Genomic DNA, 22,684 nt, shown 5'->3' with positions numbered 1-22,684 from the left:
GACAAAGAAGAAGAGAGCCACTTTTTGGCACACACTAAGAATGAGCTTCTCTATTCACTTTTTGGCTTTTATACGTGTCCTAATCCCTTTTGGGCACCCATCCCCTTTTTTACATGACCAGCCACTCGCCTAGGTCCTTTTTTTCTTTTCTTTTCTATTTACATTGTCCCTTCACCTATACCCATCTACAAGTTACAAATTGCATAGGAGAGAGCCTGATGCTCTTTTACAAAAATTTAGGGGTGCTTTTGCATTTTAAAATGCACATTTTCCTTTTTGGATTTTCCTTAAACTTCAATGGTTGACCTTGTGCTTTTTGCCTTTTCTCCTCTTATTCATTTCATTGGGTTGTCTTTTTCCCATTTTTGAATTTTCTTGAATTCTTTTGCTTTCTTTTTCTCTGTCTTGCTTTCTTGAATTTTCTTTTGTTTCCTTTTTCTCTATCTTGCACTGGGGTTAACACTTGCACTTCGAGCCATCATCAAGGAGAGTAGGGCGTAGGGGAGGTAGACAATGTGCTAGCACAAGTGGACTTGCATAAGGCCTTTGACATAGTACTACATGCCAGGCTTATTCAAAGACTACATGATTTTGAGGTCTTGATGAGACGAGATGGGGGATAATAGCAATGTATGAGTCTGTCATCATAGGACATGTTTGAGCACCAAAAGGGCATTTGGAAGAGATTATTGGCACCATTGGAGTGAAATAGGGATGTCTACTCTCACCTTATCTATTCAACATTTATATTGATGAGATATTAGATTACATTAATAGAATTTAGAGGGGAGGAAACTAGCTTGGGGTGGCAATGATACCCATATTACTGTATGCAGATGACATTGTGAATCTTGAGAAAACTAAAGTTTTGTGTTGGGAGTAAAGGTGCCTATGCCTAGTTGCTAGTGTATTACGACACTGATAGTACCCGCCACTTGTACATTGCAAGTGGTGGGCATCCATCATTGTCACTTCATTCTTTATTCTTTTGCTGACATTTGAATAAAGGGAAGGCTGGTCACACATTGTGACTATTGGAGTTCTCGCATCCTTGAGCTTGTTCTAAAGCTTGGATAGCTTTGTTTGAGCCTCAGTAAGTGCTCAAAATCAATCATTACAAGCAACAAGTAGTAAGACTAATAGTAACATCACCATGATTTGTGCTAGTTGTCCCCCCACATCTCCTATAGACACACTGGCAACCCTCATTTGGCTTCTGTAGCACTTGGCATACGATAGGCATTGTTTGTCTTCTCCCCCTGAAATTGCTATCATAAAATAGGGAAAACCATTACTTCATTGTTTGAGCTTCGTTGATGCTCATACACCTATGCATTGATGCTGGCATAATTGGTACATGTCATGAGATGGTTCTTGGATAGGTTTGAGCTTTCTTTGCTCAGTCTGAAGCAATGTTATTTACTATATATATATATATATATATATATATATATATATATATATATATATATATATATATATATATATATATATATATATAGTGGATAGCAAGTATTTTACTTGAAAAACTTATGCATTGAAGGCTTATATGCTTCTTGGGTAAGACATATGCTAATGTATATACTTGGCACTAATGTATGGGCTTGCATCTATTGCAACATTTGAAGCTCTACTTTGAGCCACATTGGATGCTTTGGCACCTTGGTTTTATGCTTTGGTTGCTTTCATCATTGCCATTACCAAGCTTGAAGAATATATCGGGTTTAATGCTTTCAGATGTATGCTCTATGGAGGAACTTGGTATGGATGCCATCAACATGATGTTTTGAGAGTTTCATTGCTCATTTGGCATTTGACTTCTATTTTAGATATACCACAGAGCATTTGGTCCATGTAGTTGAGCTTGAGCTATTCAGCTTTATATTGAACCACACTTGACACTTGGATGTACTACAGAGCATTTGGTCCATGTAGTTGAGCTTGAGCTTGTTACCTTGAGATAGTGGGTCTCAATGTGGTGACATGTGCATGCTCTCTTCATGCTATATGTATGCAATTGATATCTAGTTGACTAATTTGACTTTTGTTTAGGCTAGCCCCTATCTTTGTCATGTTGTTGTTAGTGATGTATTCATCTTACATTGCTATGTATTGAGCTTCTATTGTCATTTCTTAGTCAATTGTGCCTTTGGCAAGCTCTCCTCCATTATCTGTGAGACCTACTATATGCATGATGGTTATGCCTATGGGATGTATCTCAGCTTTACACATTGATCTTTGACAGTTCTCAGTGTTGGTTCCATATTCACTCATTGCTAGTTCCAATTCTACCCTGGTAGTTGCAGTTTGCATTCTATTAGTATAGCTCATACTTGACTTTGAATTCTTACTACTGTATTCTATTTTTAGTATGTTGTAATTGCAATTTACTAACTATTTATGAGAAAAGTCACCTCCACTTACAGTCTTTTGCTTCTAATTTATGGACATCTCATTACTTTGGCAGTCTCTCGCTTGATTTACCAATGGTTTTGGGACTGCTTTACATGATATTACAATAGCCTATTTTGCACTTCTGTGCACTTGCTTGGTCTCATGATGGCTAGTGGTTCTCATGACAATGCTATCTTTAATATCGAGAATCTAGATGGGACCAACTATAGCTATTGAAAAATCCAGATATGGCATATCCTAGTGCAAAAATTGTACGTTAGACCACTCAAAAATGGGGGCACCAAACACAAAAACATTGTGGTTGAGGATTGGGATGAATAAGAAGAGCTATGCAAGTCCATAATCATTTCATCACTCTCTAAGTAGATTCACTATAGCATTGTAACTAAAAATCAAATTGCATATAATCTTTGGACATAGATTAAGAATCTTTATGACAAGTAGAGTCATGCGTCTCCGATGCATTGGCTAAAACTGTTGATGAATGTTCACAAGGAAGGGATTTCTACATCTACACACTTGAATGAGTTTCATTGCATCATCAGCCATTTAACTTTGCAGGAGATTGAGTTCAAGGATACTTTGTATCCTTTATTTTTGCTTGGTACTCTACCTGAGTCATAAGACACTTTGTATAGCTCTATGCTAAGGATGGTTTGAAATTGTAGGATGTTGAGAGTGCCCTCTTGAAAAAAGAGGTGAACAGAAAGAATTTGCATGCTTCTCTACATCACATATATTGACTGTGAGAGGCCAGCAAAATGGAAATGGCCATGGTAGAGACTCTAATCGATCTGAGATTAGGGCATGTGGATAGTCCCATAGTGGGTCATGTGGCTGCAAGTTTGGTTTTACTTGTCTTTATTATGGGAAAGTAGGTCATATTCAGCCACAATGCCATAAAATACACGAAGACAAGTGCAAGGAAAAATAAAAGGAAAAAGTGCAAGAAAATAATGATGATTGCAACATTGTGGCTAACAAGTCTAGTGTCAAGATTGAGGAGATTAATATAGTGCAACCTAATACATCCGATGATCTTATCTTGACAGCCTCTTCTTTGGTGGATGCTTCATAGCTAACTAATGCTTTGTCAAAATATACTTTGTGTTGGTTGATATATTCAGGGGCATTTTTTAATGTAACCCCTCATAGAGTGGTTTCACTCCTATTGCAGTATGACTAGATCTGTTTGTTTGGGTAATGACATGGCATTGGAGATAGTTGGTATTGGTGATGTCCAGATGTATTTTGGTCCAGGCAACATGTTCACTCTTCATGATGTATGTCATGTACTGAATCTCATGAAGAGTCTTATCTCTATTGTTACCTTGGATGATGCAGGTTATGTTGTCTCTTTTGGTGATTTCTCATGGAAGATTACTAGTGAAAATCTAGAAAGAGGGACGAGGAGAGCTTCTCACCATTGTCACTGCCATTTGCAAAGAAGAGGAGGAAGTGCACAAGGGACAAAGAGGAGTCGCTGAATCCATCCTCGAGCCTTTGTGGTGAGTGCATTGCTCCCTCCTGGTTTGTTTTTGTTTTTCCTCATTTTCTTTTGTTTGTTTTTGTCAAAAATGATGTGTACTGAGAAAGAAAGAGAAGAAATGAGAGAGGGAGAGGAAGAGAGAAAAAGAATGAATGAATGAGAGAGAGAGGAAATAAACATGAAACATAATAAATAAAGAGAAAAGAGAGAGAGAGAGAGGAGAATGAATGGATAAAAAACAAAGAGAATGTAAGATCTTGTTCTTTAATTTCTTATTTTCTTGTTAGTAGTAGTAGTAGTAGTAGTAGTAGTAGTAGTAGTAGTAATAGTAGTAGTAGTAGTAGTAGTAGTAGTAGTAGTAGTAGTAGTAGTAGTAGTAGTAGTAGTAGTAGTAGTAGTAGTAGTAGTAGTAGTAGTAGTAGTAGTAGTAGTAGTAGTAGTAGTAGTAGTAGTAGTAGTAGTAGTAGTAGTAGTAGTAGTAGTAGTAGTAGTAGTAGTAGTAGTAGTAGAGAGAGAGAAATATATATTTTGTTAAAGGTGCACCTTGGGTGTTTTCAACGCTTCAAGAAGGCGAGTAGTAGTAGTAGTAGTGGTGGTGGGGGTGGGGTTGATAGTAGTAGTAGTAGCAGCAGCAACAGCATCAGCAGTAGCAGTAGTAGTAGAGAGTAGTAGAGAGAGAGAGAGAGAGAGAGAGAGAGAGGTTTTATTAAAGGTGAACCTTGGGTGTGTTCGACGCTTCGAAAAGGCAAGTGGTGGTGGTGGTGGTGGTGGTGGTGGTGGTGGTGGTGGTGTTGGTGGTGGTGGTGGTGGTGGTGGTAGTAGTAGTAGTACATGTTCGACGCTTCGGGAAGGCGAGTAGTAGTAGTAGTAGTAGTAGTAGTAGTAGTAGTAGTAGTAGTAGTAGTAGTAGTAGTAGTAGTAGTAGTAGTAGTAGTAGTAGTAGTAGTAGTAGTAGTAGTAGTAGTAGTAGTAGTAGTAGTAGTAGTAGTAGTAGTAGTAGTAGTAGTAGTAGTAGTAGTAGTAGTAGTAGTAGTAGTAGTAGTAGTAGTAGTAGTAGTAGTAGTAGTAGTAGTAGTAGTAGTAGTAGTAGTAGTAGTAGTAGTAGTAGTAGTAGTAGTAGTAGTAGTAGAGAGAGAAAGAGAGAGAGGTTTTGTTAAAGGTGCACCTTGGGTGTGTTTGATACTTCGGGAAGGTGAGTAGTGGTGGTGGTGGTGGTGGTGGTAGAGAGAGAGAGAGAGGGTGGTGGTGGTGGTAGTATATATATATATATATATATATATATATATATATATATATATATATATATATATATAGTTAAGGGTGTACCTTAGGTGTGTTTGACACTTCGAAAAGATGCAGACGGCTTGTATATCCAGGCCTGGTAAAGCGAAAGAGAGATTGGACTTGGAGATGAACGGATGGTTTTATTGACATGCTTTGCGCTACCTTATCCTATGCTCTACATATCAAGTCACACACAAAGGAAAAAAGATGGCGAGGTCCAGTGCAATACCACGAGATAGGGAACACTTTAACATAGGGTAGCTACTCCCTCTCCCCCGTGTATAGTGAGGGCTGAAAAGATGAATGGGTTGCCTCGTACCCACCCAACCTCCAATCCTCACTAAGAGAACTAAAGAGGGGCACCACCTAGCCAAAGGGAGGATGGGCTAGGGCATCCCTTTCCTCAAAGAAAATGGAAATAACCAAGACATAACTTCACAAGAGAGAATATATGTACTAGAAACCGTGTTAGAATATGAGAGAGAGAGAGATGAGAAGAGATGGAGACAAGAGGAGAAGAAGTAGAGGAAGCTTGCCATTATGTATTCATGGAATGAGAAGATGAGAAGTGAGGGAGACAAGAGGAGAAGAGGTAGAGGAAGCTGTTGAGATATCGAGCTCCACTCGTGATACGCCAGGGTGACCATTGTGTATTTATGTCACCGACTTGTCAGTTGCAGACGCGGTTGGTACACCGCCCATGAATAATAGCTACATGATAGCTATCCTTATCTACTCTAGTTCGTGGCTCAGTTAGTATGCCACCTTAGTTAGTTGAGTTTGGTTTGAGACCCATATATAGGGTTATTCTATTTCTTTGTACTGGAGTTCTTTTGGCTTACACAACTAAGAAGAGAAAAACGATTTTCAGCCTCCACCCTTGTGTGTATTCCCCCATTGTGCAAGCAAGAAAGCTTCAAGTGAGACTCCTTCCTTCTCTCCCACAATCTTGACATGGTATCAGAGCCTTGTTCGTGGTAAGGAGCTCAAGAAAGCAAGCCAAGCTCGCGGTGGTCTGGTAAGAGGAGCAGTGTTGCTTTCATTTTCTATTTTGGGAGCAGATCTCTGCAGTTTGCACAGTCGGAAATTGCAAGAGTGCATTGTCTCAGGTTGAGACGCCCTTCGCGGTGAAGCAAGAGGGCAGTATATGCTGCGCGAGAGGCCTTTAGCCCTCGGCGACCCTGTTTTTTTTATTTGAGGCCATTTCGGGGCCTATTTTGGAGGCGGAAGCTTTCTGCACGCACTCAGGAAAAGGCCTAGTTTTATGCTGTGCAGCCACTGTTCTACAGGTCGGTGAAAAGTTTCTGTAGAAATTGCATCGTATGCTTGTGCGCAGAGACATTGGGAGTTACAGAATCATCCCTATTGCCTGTTGATGCAAAATCGTCACTAGGAAGTGACTGTGTGGTCAAATACCACTTTCGCCAGTTTTGCAGATTTGCCCTTGTGAGGGTGAAGCTGTGTTTTTTGCAGTGACAGAATTTTTTGCAGTGTTTTGTAATGGCATCTGATTCTCTTTCACAGATTGTCACTGAAAATCTTGACAAGAACAACTTCCAAGCATGGAAGTTTAGAATGACGAATTTCCTTATGGGAAAAGGATATTGGGAATTTGTTGCAGGAAATGAAGAAGAACCAGTTCTTCCTGATGTTCCCAATCAACAGCAAATGCAGGCATTTAAAACATGGCATGAGAGAGCAAGGAAAGTTATGTACTGGCTGTCTATCAGCATTTCAGACTCTATGATTGTGCATATTCAGGATGCAAGTACGCCAAAGGAGGCATGGGATACTTTGTCAAAAATGTATAGCACAAATACGCAAGCCAGGAAAATGCAGCTCAAGCAAGAGTTGCATAATGTGCAAAGAGAAAATATGAGCATCAATGACTACCACATGAAAGTGAAGAAGATTGCAGATGCACTTGCTTCCATCGGGTCGCCAGTGGAAGATGATGATTTAGTTTCTGTGACCTTGAATGGTCTAGGAAAGCATTATGCACAGTTTCGGACATCCATTTCAGTTCGTGAAAGATTTCCTGATTTTGAGGAGTTGATTGCTCTTCTAATTTCTGAGGAGCAAAGAAATGGTGGTGCATCTTCTTCAGGAGGAACTTCAAAAGAAGCTGTCTTCTACTCAAATGCTGGAAGAGGTAGAGGAGGCCGATTTGGAGGCCGTGGCAGAAATCAGAATATGCAGCAAACTCAAGAAAACCAGTCCTATAGAGGAGGATGTGGTAACTCTAGAGGCAGGGGGAGCCAAAGAGGTCGTGGTGGATGGCAAAGAGGTCAAAATGCAAATAGTAATGTTGAATGCTACTACTGTGGTAAAATGGGTCATATGGCTAAAGACTGCTATAAAAAGCAGAATGACATCATGAATGGAAAACTGCAACAAGGGAATTATGCATCTTCTAGCTGACAGGGTGATGACAGAAATGAGCATTTGTTCATGGTGTAGCACATGAACAATTCTGTGACAAGTGCAGAAGAAAGCAATGATGTATGGTATGTTGACTCAGGTGCATCAAATCATATGACAGGTCATGCAGAATGGATGGAGGATGCAAGGAAAATGGAAAAACTAGGATTTGTGGAGACAGGTGATGATATTGCACATCCTATTGTGCAGATTGGAAAAATTCCCTTGTCTATGCAGGATGGGAAAAAGAAATACCTGTCCGATGTATTTCATGTCCCGAATATCACCAAGAATCTGGTTTCTGTTGGTCAAATGGTTGAACAGGGCTTGCAGGTCAGATTTAATCCTCATGGATGCTTTGTTGAGGATATGAAAAATAAAGGTCGCTTGATAGCAAAAGGAAAGAAGAAGGGCAGAATGTTTACATTGGATGCAGACATGTCTGAATTGAGTGCAGCAATGTTTGCACATGGGACCGGTGTAGTTGCAGATATTGATATCTGGCATAAACGCATTGGTCATGTTAATGCACAACGACTTAAATCAATGCAGGCCCAAAATATTGTTGCAGGTTTGCCGAAATTCAAGGTTGCAGAAATGCATAAGGTATGTGAAGCCTGTCAATTTGGAAAACAGGCAAGGAAACCATTTCCTAGACATGTTCAAGAGAGTAAGAAGCCATTGGAATTAATCCACTCTGATGTGTGGACAACTAAAGCTGCATCTCTTGGAGGCTGTCATTATTTTGTCAGTTTTATTGATGACTATAGCAGAAAATTTTAGGTGTATTTTATGAAAAAGAAAAGTGAAGTTTTTGGGCATTTCAAAACTCTTAAAGCGATGGTTGAAAAAGAAACAGGCCTGCAGATAAAATGCCTAAGGTCAGATGGAGGGGGAGAGTACCTCTCAAATGAGTTTGCAAGGTTCTTGCAGGAGCATGGCATAAAGCAGCAATATTCATGCAGTCATACCCCACAACAAAATGGAATTGCAGAAAGGAAAAACAAGCATATTGGAGAGGTATCTCGTGCCATGCTCAATGAAAAAGACTTGCCAGATTTTTATTGGGCTGAAGCAGTTGCTACATCAGTCTACATAATGAACAGGACTCCCACTGCAGAAATACATGGAATGACTCCAGAGGAGAGGTATACTGGTAGGAAACCGGATATTTCTCATTTGAAAATTTTTTGTTGCATTGCCTATGTACATGTGCCAGATGAGTTGAGATCCAAGTTGGATCCAAAAGCTGAGAAGTGCATCTTTATTGGTTACTCTCTGCAGCAAAAAGGGTATAAATGCTATAACCCTTCTACTCGTAAGTTTACAGTGAGCAGAGATGTTGTTTTTTATGAGATGAGTAGCTGGTATAAACCAGTAAATGTGATTGATGATGTAGATGCACAAAATGGTAATGTTGCACAGAATTCACAGCAGCAGTCACAAAATATTAGTGGACCTGGAGCGTCCTCTAGCAGTGGTTCACATTCTTCGCCATGGACAGGCAGATTGCGATCAGGAGAATCTTCTCAAAGCAATGCAGATAGTGGTATGCAGGTATCACAAAAAGGAAAAGAGAAGGTTGATCAGCCCATGTTTGATGTGAATGCAGGTCACTCTTATGTGGATGGTGAATCCAGTGGCTCAGAAAGTTGGGTATTCCTTCTATTGTTACACCTAGAGTAAGGAAAACCAGGGATGTTTTGAGAGCACCTGGGAGTGAACCTACTTTGCGCAGGTCTACCAGAGCTAGGTATCCTGTGGATAGGCTGAAATATGATGGATTTACAGCCATTCACTATGCATATATGGTCAAAGTGATACAGGAACCAGAACCCACTTCTTTTGAGCAAGCCATGGGAAAAGAAAAATGGGAGAAAGCCATGGATGAAGAAATGGATGCCTTGGAAGCAAATGCTACATGGGAATTGGTACCTTTGCCTAAAGGTAAACATGCAATTGGCTGTAAGTGTGTTTATAAGGTGAAGCACAATGCAGATGGTTCTGTGAACAGATACAAGGCAAGATTAGTAGTCAAGGGGTATGCACAAACATATGGCATTGACTATGAAGAAACATTCAGTCCGGTTGCAAGGATGGCAACCGTAAGAGCAGTCATTGCTATGGCTGCATCAAAGGGATGGTCTTTACATCATATGGATGTAAAGAATGCCTTCTTGCATGGTGATTTTCAAGAAGAGGTCTATATGGAGCAGCCACCAGGTTATGTGCAAGCTGTTCATCCTGAGTTTGTTTGCAGGTTGAAGAAAGCCTTGTATGGCTTGAAGCAAGCACCTAGAGCATGGTCTGACAAGATAGGACAGTATCTTGTCACTATTGGCTTTCAGATTTCCAAGGCAGATTTCTCACTTTATGTGAGAAAAACAGAGAAAGGTATTATGCTACTTGTCATTTATGTTGATGATTTGATTATGACAGGTGACAGTGATGAAGATATCATTCATGTGAAAATGCTATTGAAGCAGAAGTTTGAGATGAAGGATTTGGGAGAACTGCGTTATTTCTTGGGCATTGAGGTGATTAGATCACCAAGTGGGATACAGCTCTTGCAGAGGCAGTATGGATTGGACATGCTGTCCAAATATGGGATGACAGGCTGTAAGCCTATTTCAAATCCTTTGGAGCAGAATGTGAAGCTAAGCACAGATGCAGGTGAGCTTCTAGAAGACCCTACTATGTACAGACGCATAGTAGGAAGTTTGATTTATATGACTATTACCAGGCCAGATTTGAGCTATGCTGTTGGATTGGTAAGTCAGTTTATGCAGGCTCCAAGGAAACCACATTTGGATGCGGCTAGACGCATACTCAGGTATGTGAAGTCCACATTGCAGTATGGACTATTTTATGAGATTGGGGTTCAGATACAGTTGCATGGATACACTAATGCTGATTGGGCTGGTAGTATTTCTGATAGACGATCTACCAGTGGATATGTGTTCTCTTTTGGGAGTGCTGCAGTCACTTGGAGCAGCAAGAAACAGCATACAGTTGCCTTGTCGAGCACAGAGGCTGAGTACAGGGGTGCAGCAATGGCTGCATGTGAGGTAGCTTGGTTGCATAAGCTACTTTATGATATGCATCAGTCTACAGATGGACCAGTTGTCATTTATTGTGACAACATGAGTAGTATACACTTGGCAAATAACCCAGTCTATCATGCTAGAACAAAGCACATTGAGGTGCATTATCACTATGTGCGAGAGAGGGTTTTACTAGGTCTTATTGATCTAGTTTATGTCAGCACAGAGGATCAGGTAGCTGACATATTCATGAAGGCATTAGGTGCAGAGAAGCTGCGCAAGTTCAGAGACCTGCTTGGTGTACAGGAATTGGGATTGAGCTCGAGGGGGAGTGTTGAGATATCGAGCTCCACTCGTGATACGCCAGGGTGACCATTGTGTATTTATGTCACCGACTTGTCAGTTGCAGACGCGGTTGGTACACCGCCCATGAATAATAGCTACATGATAGCTATCCTTATCTACTCTAGTTCGTGGCTCAGTTAGTATGCCACCTTAGTTAGTTGAGTTTGGTTTGAGACCCATATATAGGGTTCTTCTATTTCTTTGTACTGGAGTTCTTTTGGCTTACACAACTAAGAAGAGAAAAACTGTTTTCAGCCTCCACCCTTGTGTGTATTCCCCCATTGTGCAAGCAAGAAAGCTTCAAGTGAGACTCCTTCCTTCTCTCCCACAATCTTGACAGAAGCTTGCCATTATGCTACATAATAAAAGAGACTCACTCATAACTTACCTCAAAGAGATGGACTAGCATGAGGGTATTCTAGAGTGCTCTCATGTGCTTGTCATTCTCCTTGTCCTTCTCTACATCTCCATGGGCTCCTTATATAGCCTCCATAAGGGATTAGATTAAGCTAATCTTCTTGATTAACATAATCCTAGATGATGTATGGCATCTTTGAAAATATGGACAATAGTGGATGGGACAAGTCCTCACCTTGGTCATCATGCAAGAAGCCAAGGGTGGTGGTAGACAAAATAGAGAAATGGAGCTAGATTACAAGAGGTGGGTGCCCAAAGCACATTATTATAATATATTTACAAGAAGGATAGAATGAAAAGTTGATGTGGTGAAAGAGAGAAGAAATTTGCATGTAGCCAGCAGTCTGCACCTTCGTAACTTCAAATCGGTGAAGAATCTGAAAAAAGTTTCTTCTGCAACTTTGTAGACCAGGTCGAAACTGATGAGGTTATGCGAAAATTTTCTTGAAATTTTCTTTCCTTTGGGAGTTATTGAGATTATAAAAAATGGCCTCCAAAAGTTGCTTTGACTTTAGTTTCCCATATATATATATAAATACATATAAGCATGTGACAGAAGAGATCCATGCTTGTAAGCTTTTGTGCAAGATCCAAATGACACCATGATGTGGATATTGACTTGTGTATTAGGGTGAGGTATCCTCTAATGATGGTGATAGATTCCAAATCTTAGTGATGTAGGCAAAACCCATGTGTAGTTGGAGGCTAGTCCTTTGAAAAATCTATGCACTCACTCAACTCCTTGGTGTAATCCATTTCCATCTTCACTAAGATAACCATCCCTTTTACCCTTTACATTGACATCCCTCCTAAGAACTTGTTCCCCCAATTTGCTAGAGCTATCGTAATCGAGAAGCAATGTAGCATACCTAGTGCTTGAAGAGTAAACCCAAAGTGATATGGTAAGGCTCTTGATAGGTATTTTGGCCAAATTTTGTGGTAGAAATCATGTTTGTAAAAAACCCGAATCAATAGCATATTAGACTTTACATACTAGTAGGCCCATTTGTAGGTTGGTGGAAACTTTACATACGTTAATTTTGTTGAGTCACAAGAGAAGAAATCCCTTCTCAAACAATTTAAGAAAGAAAAAAATAATGATAACAAAAACAAATTGTTAGTTGTAATGTAGACCAAATGGAAAACTATGAAGGCCGTGATGCTCAAGATCGCGAGGCATATCTTAATCAGTGTGTCCCATGTCCTTGCTCTCAATGTAAGCTGGCAATTAGACGAAAACGTCGATTGTCTATAAAACACGTTGTCGTGATGTTATGAGGACACTGTGTAAAAAAGTATGGAATGCATCATCATCCGACTTCTTATTAATCAAGAGAGTCAATGTGATCTAAGTCATTAGTATTAGTGTGAGTTGCATGGATTATCTAAAAAAATACTAGATTTTTGGATAATTTTAGCTTATATTTGATATTATTTATTGTAAAAATTTGAAAAAGTTAGAAAAGCTTCTAGATTAGGATGACATGCAAAAAACAAGTTGCTTTTTCAGTCAATGAGGGGATTTTCACAAGAAGGACAGATTGACGAAATTGCACACGTCGCGATCACTGTAAACAAGCTGAAAACTATAGATTGAACTAAAAGAAGAAGGAGTGATCTGGGAGATCCGTGATCAGGTGTCCTAGGGGTTTTACCCCCCTTTCGGAGCCAACAAAGCCATTAGATTTGGGTTCCAAGCAGCAGATAAGAAGCTGTAATTTTTATGTACATTTTGTTCTATGAAGAAGCTCTAGGAGATCTAATGCCTGGAGATTGCTTTTGAGTAGTGCGAAGATTCTAGGTTCTTTCAATACATATTGATTCAATTCATTATGATTTGTCTTTGTAGTACTTACCACTTGGGTATTCTCTATCTTCTGTTCCATCTCCTATCTCTACTTCTGATCCCCGCTGGATTCGACCTTTCGACAAAAACACCTCCGACATTGGTGAACTTGACATGAAAGGTCATCATAGAAGAAGGAAAGATAAGATGGAAGAACCTTCGAATACAATCTCCAGTGATGTTTTGCAACAGTTGGTGCAAAATATGAATATGCTTATGCAGGTACAACAACAACAACAATAGGTGATGCAAGCTTCAGCTTGATGAATGCTTTGCAAGCAGTTGAGCATGAGGTGAAGTTATTCAATGGTAGGAATGTATCTGCATATGGAGTGGCTCAATCTGTATGGAGCTGGTATTTTGTACGTGTTACTGTTCATGAACTGAAAGCACGGATTACTGAATTATACTTGCAGGATGCTAACCAAGTAGCCTTCAAGAAAACACTCAAGGAAGAATTTTATATTGAGGATACAAGTTTAATTACGTGCAAGACTTTTCAAGAGTGGGTTATACAACCCAATAAGGGTCTTGTGGCTATAGAATTGTTAAGAGAATTTGAAAGTTGATTTGAGCAGCTAGATCTCACAGAACAGCAAGCTCTTGCAAGTCAGAAAATTGAATTGTTTCTATAGGCAGCTGATCCTGAGCTTCAAGAGAAGCTTGATGATTTGCTGGAGGATTAGACTACAGAGACAGGTTTGAAAACAGAGTGGAGACATGTCAAGAAAGCTGTTATTGCACTTGTGAAGAAGCATAGAAGAAGAGAAAGATTGCATGTCTCTAGCTTGTTCACTATTACAGGCAAAATAGTTGAAGTATCCAGTAAGCTACCCGCTTATGTGGCTAACCCTATGGCTGTATCTACTATTGTTCCCTCTATTGGGGAAGATGTCTTGGATGAATTGGTCAAAGGGATGCCGGATCTTCAATTGAAGGTTGCAAAATTGGATAAAAAATGACAAGAGGAAAGGGGACGGGCAGTAGTCCCTAAGCTTGGAAAAAGATATATATGGTGTGACAGTTTGCAGCACAAGAGAGAAAGGATTGTGCTGCCTATCAGGAGGCCTTGGCACGACAGCTTATCTTTTGGAAAGATGGCAAGATCCATGCACAAGAAAAGGGATTGCCTCTTGCTTTGAATTTTGGAAAGGGAGGTATGCAAAAGTTGTTGGAAGACTTGGCTGTCCAAAATGCTTATGTGGTGATACTTGCTTCTACTTTTGGTCTACTGTTGGATAGAATGCATGGCCAAGTGATGGTTGGTCCAAAGGCTGAAATATGGACACATGCAGCTGAAAAGAGAAAGGTCACTAATAGTGAAATGTCTCATGCAGGGCAAGACATTCGTGGCATAACTGGTTGGGAATCACTGGTAGATGCATATTTAGTGTATGCATATTTAGCAAAGGTACAAAACACGGATGTACTTGTGGAAGAAAAATGAAAAAGAGATGAAGATATTGTAGGGATATCTAAAAGAATGACAAGAAGAAGTATGGATCAGCCTAAAGCTGCAAATCAGCCACCTCCCAAGCATGTTATGGAAGAGGTCAGTCAGAAGCAAAAACAGGATAACAAACAAGAGGGAAAAAAGAAGGGCAAGCAGCCAAGATATAAGTTGCAATCTGACATTGAGACAGCCACAGATCTTAAGAAGGTTCTTGAAGAACGGATCTTAAATAGTCGGGTGGAATTTACCTTGGGAGAGGTGCTTAGCATTTCCAAGTGAGAATTTCATGATGAGATCATTGACATAATTAAAAGCAAGCGTCAGTTTCTTGGTGATACCACTAGTGCATTACTGCAATTTGAAGAGGAAACTAGTTTGTTGGGTATTCGTGCTGAATATGAGCATGAAGTAAGTACATGATTATCTATGCAGGATGCTACTAATCAATGGACAACATGTGGAAAAGAGAAGAAAGTGGCTAAAATTGCATTGTCTTGTAGCAATATGCATGGTGGAGTAAGGCAAATGCAACAATATGGAGAAGAGACTCTAGGATTTATTCCTCAAAGTCACTACACAAGAAATCATTGGGCTAGAGCTACCACTGAGACGGTAGTGAAAATAGGGGAGCGTGAAACTCCTTGTGTTGCTTTACTTGACCATGGATCTGAGATAAATGTCATTGAGCGGGGATTGTATGAAAATGGTGCATGGCCTGTGGACACTGATCATGGTTGGCTTATGAGGGCTATAAATAATTCTTCAATGGAGCTCTATGATGCATGTCCTAATATAAAAGTGACGATTGGTGATGTACAGAAAGAGCAACACTTCTTTGTGCAATATAATTTCTCATATGCAGTGATTTTGGGATAGCCCTATATTACAGGTATGTGTATGGAAACAAAGGTTTTTTATGATGGTTCTGCTTATGCAAGAGTAAGAAGCAAGGATGGGAGAAAAGCAGTCCAATTTCTTATTGTTTGTGTTAATCATCCTAGAAATTGTGATACGCTTCGAGAGTCTCCTTTGGTTTCAAATGCAAGGGAATTCAAAGACCTGGATTTTCATTAAGCACTACTGTAATGCGGGGCTACATTAGTGCTATTCAGAGGGCGTACTCGTCTCTTGATGAAATAAAGCATGTATTTACTATTGGTAATTCTCAGTTTAGAGCAAATAGTTCATGTTAGTTTAAGCCTATGGAAGCTATGTGTAGGGCTGAACGCATATCTATGAAATGGGCTATTAAGAAACTGAGAGCATTGGGGCTGTTAGCTGAAAATGATGGCATTTTAGGCATCTTTTATGGGTCAAATATTACTGATACTACTAAAATTTCAACAACTATACATGTAGAAAATGAGGCTGAAAACAGAGTGTTGTTAGTATGTTCTTTGGATATGTATGATGTTATAGCATTGTTTGGTCAGCAGGAAGGATTACAATGGGCTGAAGCACTTGTGGAGACAAAGTATAAGAGAGTTGACAAAAAGGTGAAACCAATTGCTTTACCACTTCCACCAGAGAGTAAGGGTATGTATGAAAAAGTGTCAAGGCAGCCAAGCTTACGAGATCCTAAAGATATACGTCATCAATTTACATCTGAAACATTACAAGAATTGAAAGTTGGTGCAGAAGGGTTTCTTTTGCCTGCTGAGAGAGACTGTTTTATGCAGATGTTGGCTAGACATGGGAAGGCATTTGCATTTCAGCCAAGTGAAATAGGTTGTGTGGATCCAAATGTTGTCTCTCCTATGGTCATATTTACTGTGCCACATGTACCATGGAACTTGAGGCCTATTCCAGTGCCTAAATCTTACTTGCCAAAGCTGATGGATTTGCTAAATGAAAAGATTTGCATGAAGATCTTGGAGCCTTCTTCAGCCCCGTAATCAAATCATTGGTTTACTGTGCCCAAAAAGAATGGGGCTTTGAGATTTATTCAAGACATGCAACCTTTCAATAAAGTGACCATAAGAAATGTGGGTGCAGGTCCTGTGGTTGATGAATTTGCAAAGGCTTTTGTAGGCAGAGTGATCTATTCTTTGGGTGATCTTTACTCGGGTTATGATCAGTTTCAGCTTGCAATTGAAAGTAGGGATATCACAACCATGAAGACTCCTTTGGGGTTAGTATGGATGTGTACTCTCCCACAGGGTGCAACAAACTCAGTGGCACACATGACAAATGCTATGAATAGGGTACTCAAGGATTTTATACCACAATTAACTATGCCCTTCTTGGATGATGTTCCAATCAAAGGGTGTGCAGTGGATGAAAAGAATGAAGAGATGAATGCTCATGGATGCAGACAATTTGTTGCAGACCATATTGTGGATTGTGAGAGGATTTTGACACGTCTAGAAGAGGTGCATTTAACTCTCTCTAGACAAAAGTCTATCTTTGGAGTTGAAGAGGTTTTGATTGTTGGGCATATGTGTGGGTCTTATGGGCGAAGGCCATCACCAAAAAAAATAGATGGGATTGATAGAATGCAAGATGTATGCACGAATGTATCAGAGGTGCATAGATTCTTCAGTGCATGTGTGTTCTATTTAATATGGATTCCTCACTTTGCACATGTAGTTGATGATCTTTATCAGCTTATAAGGAAAGGTCAGAAATTTCATTGGGAATTGTTGCATCAAAAAGCAATGAAGAAATTGAAGCAACTCTTAAAATCTGCTCCTACGTTGAGAAAGGCTGACTATTCACATGGAAAGCCTATCATTATTACTGTTGATACAAGCCCAATCGGGATTGGATGGGCAATTGGGCAAGATGATGAGAAAGGTCAAAGATATGCAATACACTTTGGTGCAAAAGTATTGAATGAACGACAGAGAAGATATCCACAGGTAAAAAGAGAATTATGGGGAATTGTGACAGCCCTTAAATGTGATAAGGACTATTTTATGGGTGCTCATGTAGTCATTGAGACTGATTGTTTGCCGGTATTGGGTATGATTACTAGTTGTGCTACCCCGGACATTGCTATGCTCCGGTGGATTGCATACATCAAATCTTTGAACCCTGAATTTCAGCATATTGCAGGAAGAGATAACCCAATGGCAAACATGTTATCTCAAGCACACTATGAGAATGAAGATGGGATGATGGATGAGGAGGAAGAAGATGAATTTCTTATGGCTGAAAATGATGTTGCAAGAGTGAATTTAGCAATGCAAGGTGTTGCTACACCATTAACAAAAGCTTGGGCAACAAAGAGAAGACACTTTAGGTGTTTTGCATCTTGTGTAGAAGTGTTTCTGGAAGACAAATATGCAGGAGAGTGGCTGAGAATTGGTCAATATCTCAGTACATTAACAAAGAGAGATGAATGGTCAGATGAGGATTTTAAGAAGATTAAGAGGAAAGCCTATGGATTTTTCTTAAAAGATAGATACTTATGGAAATATACTAAAAAGAAACAGGGTATGCCATTGCAAGTTTTGGGTGATAGAGCTTCACAAGTAACTGTTATGCAAGAATTTCATGAAAGCTTATGGGCTAGTCATTGAGGTGTTTGGGGTACTTTTACAAAGATCAAAGAAAGATAATGGTGGCAGGGTATGTATAAGGATGTTGCTCACTTTGTGGAAACATGTACGACATGTCAAATGTATTCAACTATGAGACATCGGGATGGATTGCAACCCACATATCCATTGTCTCTTCATTTTAAGTGGGTGGTGGATTTGGTCACAATGCCTACAGGTCATTGGCAAATGAGGTATCTTGTGCTTGCTCGTGAAGACTTGACTAATCAAGTGGAAGGGAGAGCTCTACGTACTAAGATGACAAATGTTGTATGTACTTTTCGCTTAGAAGAGATCTTTTGTCAATATGGCTGTGTGGGAAAAATTACAGTAGATAGGGGTGAGCTAGATGTAGATGAGGCTCATGATTTCTTTGCACGGTTGGGGATAAAGCTTGCTTTAACATCAGCCTATAACCCTGAAGGAAATGGCAAAAGTGAAAGAGGTCATCCACTTATTGCGAAGGCATTGGCAAAAGCATGTGGAGAGAAGGTAAAAGAGTGGCCACGATTGCTCCCTTATGCTTTGTGGGCTGACAAAATAACTCATAGTGCTGTTACAGGATATATGCCTGCAAAATTGATGTATGGTCAAAAACCTATCATGCCAATAGAAGAGATGACAGTCACATGGAGTGTGTTACCTTGGGAGGAGGAGTTGAATCAAGAGGAGTTGTTGGCCTTACGCATTAGACAGTTGGAAAGAAAGCCAGAAGACATAGAGGCAACAACTGCAAAGTTAAGGGCAGCAAGGATACAGAACAAGAAATGGTTTGAAAAAAGACATAGACTAAGACCAAGAACCATACAAGATGGGGATTGGGTATTGGTTTATGATAGCAGTTTAGATAACCAGCATAGTGCCATGTGTAAAGTTTTCAAAAGATGGTTTGGACCCTATCTGGTAAGACAAGTGTTTGATAATGCTACTTATGCATTAAATGAGCTGGATGAGACAACCATCAAACTTCTGATGTAGCAGGGAAAAGAATCAAATTATTCAAAAGGCGGGAATCTACTACCTATGAGTTGTTAGAATTGGAAGAAAATAGTGGTCATGATACAAGGGCTAGCCAGGAAGATATGGAAGATGAAGAAGCAAAAGATATGGTTGCAGAGGATGAGGAGGACTCAAAATCTGGTGACAACTAGGATTTTGGCACATACCGAAGGATGTGCAGGTTCAGAGGGGGTGGATGTCGTGATGTTATGAGGACACAGTGTGAAAAAGTATGGAATGCATCATCATCCGACTTCTTATTAATCAAGAGAGTCAATGTGATCTGAGTCATTAGTATTAGTGTGAGTTGCATGGATTATCCAAAAAATACTAGATTTTTGGATAATTTTAGCCTATATTTAATATTATTTATTTTACAAATCTAAAAAAGTTAGAAAAGTTTCTAGATTAGGATGGCATGCAAAAAGCAAGTTGCTTTTTCAGCCAATGAGGGGATTTTCACAACAAGGACAAATTGACGAAATCGCACACGTCATGATCGCTGTAAACAGGCTGAAAATTGCAGATTGAACTGAAAGAAGAAAAAGGAGTGATCTGAGAGATCCATGACCAGGTGTCGGGATTGTTGAGATATCGAGCTCCACTCGTGATATGCCAGGGTGACCTTTGTGCATTTATGTCACCGACTTGTCAGTTGTAGATACGGTTGGTACACTGCCCATGAATAATAGCTACATGACAGCTATCCTTATCTACTCTAGTTCTTGGCTCAGTTAGCATGACACCTTAGTTAGTTGAGTTTGGTTTGAGACCCATATATAGGGTTCTTCTATTTCTTTGTATAAGAGTTCTTTTGGCTTACACAAAAACTAAGAAGAGGAAAATTGTTTTCAGCCTCCACCTTTGTGTGTATTCCCCCATTGTGCAAGCAAGAAAGCTACAAGTGAGACTCCTTCCTTATCTCCCACAATCTTGACATGGTATCAGAGCCTTGTTCGTGGTAAGGAGCTCAAGAAAGCAAGCCAAGCTCGCGGTGTTCTGGTAAGAGGAGCAGTGTTGCTTTCATTTTCTATTTTGGGAGCAGACCTCTGCAGGTAGCACAGCCGGAAATTGCAAGAGTGCATTGTCTCAGGTTGAGACGCCCTTCGCGGTGAAGTAAGAGGGCAATATATGTTGCGCGAGAGGCCTTTAGCCCTCGGCGACCCTTTTTTTTTATTTGAGGCCATTTCGGGGCCTGTTTTGGAGGCGGAAGTTTTCTGCACGCACTCAGGAAAAGGCCCAGTTTTATGCTGTGCAGCCACTGTTCTACAGGTCGGTGAAAATTTACTGTAGAAATTGCATCGTATGCCTGTGCGCAGAGACATTGGGAGCTACAGAATCATCCTTGTTGCCTGTTGATGCAAAATCGTCACTAGGAAGTGACTGTGTGGTTAAATACCACTTTCGTCAGTTTTGCAGATTTGTCCTTGTGAGGCTGAAGCTGTGTTCTTTGCAGTGACAGAATTTCTTGCAGTGTTCTGTAATGGCGTCTGATTCTCTTTCACAGATTGTCACTGAAAAGCTTGACAAGAACAACTTCCAAGCATGGAAGTTTAGAATGACGAATTTCCTTATGGGAAAAGGATATTCGAAATTTGTTGCAGGAAATGAAGAAGAACCAGTTCTTCCTGATGTTCCCAATCAACAGCAAATGCAGGCATTTAAAGCAAGGCATGAGAGAGCCAGGAAAGTTATATATTGGCTGTCTATCAGCATTTCAGACTCTATGATTGTGCATATTCAGGATGCAAATACGCCAAAGGAGGCATGGGATACTTTGTCAAAAATGTATAGCACAAATACGCAAGCCAGGAAAATGCAGCTCAAGCAAGAGTTGCATAATGTGCAAAGAGAAAGTATGAGCATCAATGACTACCACATGAAGGTGAAGAAGATTGCAGATGCACTTGCTTCCATTGGGTCGCCAGTGGAAGATGATGATTTAGTTTCTGTGACCTTGAATGGTCTAGGAAAGGATTATGCACAGTTTCGGACATCCATTTCAGTTCGTGAAAGATTTCCTGATTTTGAGGAGTTGATTGCTCTTCTAATTTCTGAGGAGCAGAGAAATGGTAGTGCATCTTCTTCAGGAGGAACTTCAAAAGAAGCTGTCTTCTACTCAAATACTGGAAGAGGTAGAGGCAGAGGTAGAGGAGGCCGATTTGGAGGCCGTGGTTTTAAATCAGAATATGCAGCAAACTCAAGAAAACCAGTCCTATGGAGGAGGACATGGTAACTCTAGAGACAGGGGGAGCCAAAGAGGTCGTGGTGGATGGCAAAGAGGCCAAAATGCAAACAGCAATGTTGAATGCTACTACTGTGGTAAAATGGGTCATATGGCTAAAGATTGCTATAAAAAGCAGAATGACATCATGAATGGGAAATTGCAACAAGGGAATTATGCATCTTCTAGTAGATAGGGTGATGACAGAAATGAGCATTTGTTTATGGTGCAGCACATGAACAATTCTGTGACAAGTGCAGAAGAAAGCAATGATGTGTGGTATGTTGACTCAGGTGCATCAAACCACATGACAGGTCATGCAGAATGAATAGAGGATGCAAGGAAAATGGAAAAACCAGGATTTGTGGAGACTGGTGATGATACTGCACATCCTATTGTGCAGATTGGAAAAATTCCTTTGTCTATGCAGGATGGGAAAAAAAGATACTTGTCCGATGTATTTCATGCCCCAAATATCACCAAGAATCTGGTTTTTGTTGGTCAAATGGTTGAGCAGGGCTTGCAGGTCAGATTTAATCCTCATGGATGCTTTGTTGAGGATATGAAAAATAAAGGTCGCTTGATAGCAAAAGGAAAGAAGAAGGGCAGAATGTTTACGTTGGATGCAGACATGCCTGAATTGAGTGCAGCAATGTTTGCACATGGACCGGTGTAGTTGTAGATATTGATATTTGGCATAAACGCATTGGTCATATTAATGTACAACGACTTAAATCAATGCAGGCCCAAAATATTGTTGCAGGATTGCCTAAATTCAAGGTTGCAGAAATGCATAAGGTATGTGAAGCCTGTCAATTTGGAAAACAGGCAAGGAAACCATTTCCTAGACATGTTCAAGAGAGTGAGAAGCCATTGGAATTAATCCACTTTGATGTGTGGACAACTAAAGCTGCATCTGTTGGAGGCTGTCATTATTTTGTCACTTTTATTGATGACTATAGCAGAAAAGTTTGGGTGTATTTTATGAAAAAGAAAAGTGAAGTTTTTGGGCATTTCAAAACTCTTAAAGCTATGGTTGAAAAAGAAACAGGCCTGCAAATAAAATGCCTAAGGTCAGATGGAGGGGGAGAGTACCTCTCAAATGAGTTTGCAAGGTTCCTGCAGGAGCATGGCATAAAGCAGCAATATTCATGCAGTCATACCCCACAACAAAATGGAATTGCAGAAAGGAAAAACAGGCATAT

Source organism: Lygodium microphyllum, chromosome 9, assembly GCF_053477565.2.
Source record: "Lygodium microphyllum isolate KBCC chromosome 9, Lygodium_microphyllum_v1.1.10, whole genome shotgun sequence".
Lineage (NCBI taxonomy): Eukaryota > Viridiplantae > Streptophyta > Polypodiopsida > Schizaeales > Lygodiaceae > Lygodium > Lygodium microphyllum.
Note: the sequence above shows the minus strand (reverse complement) of the source record.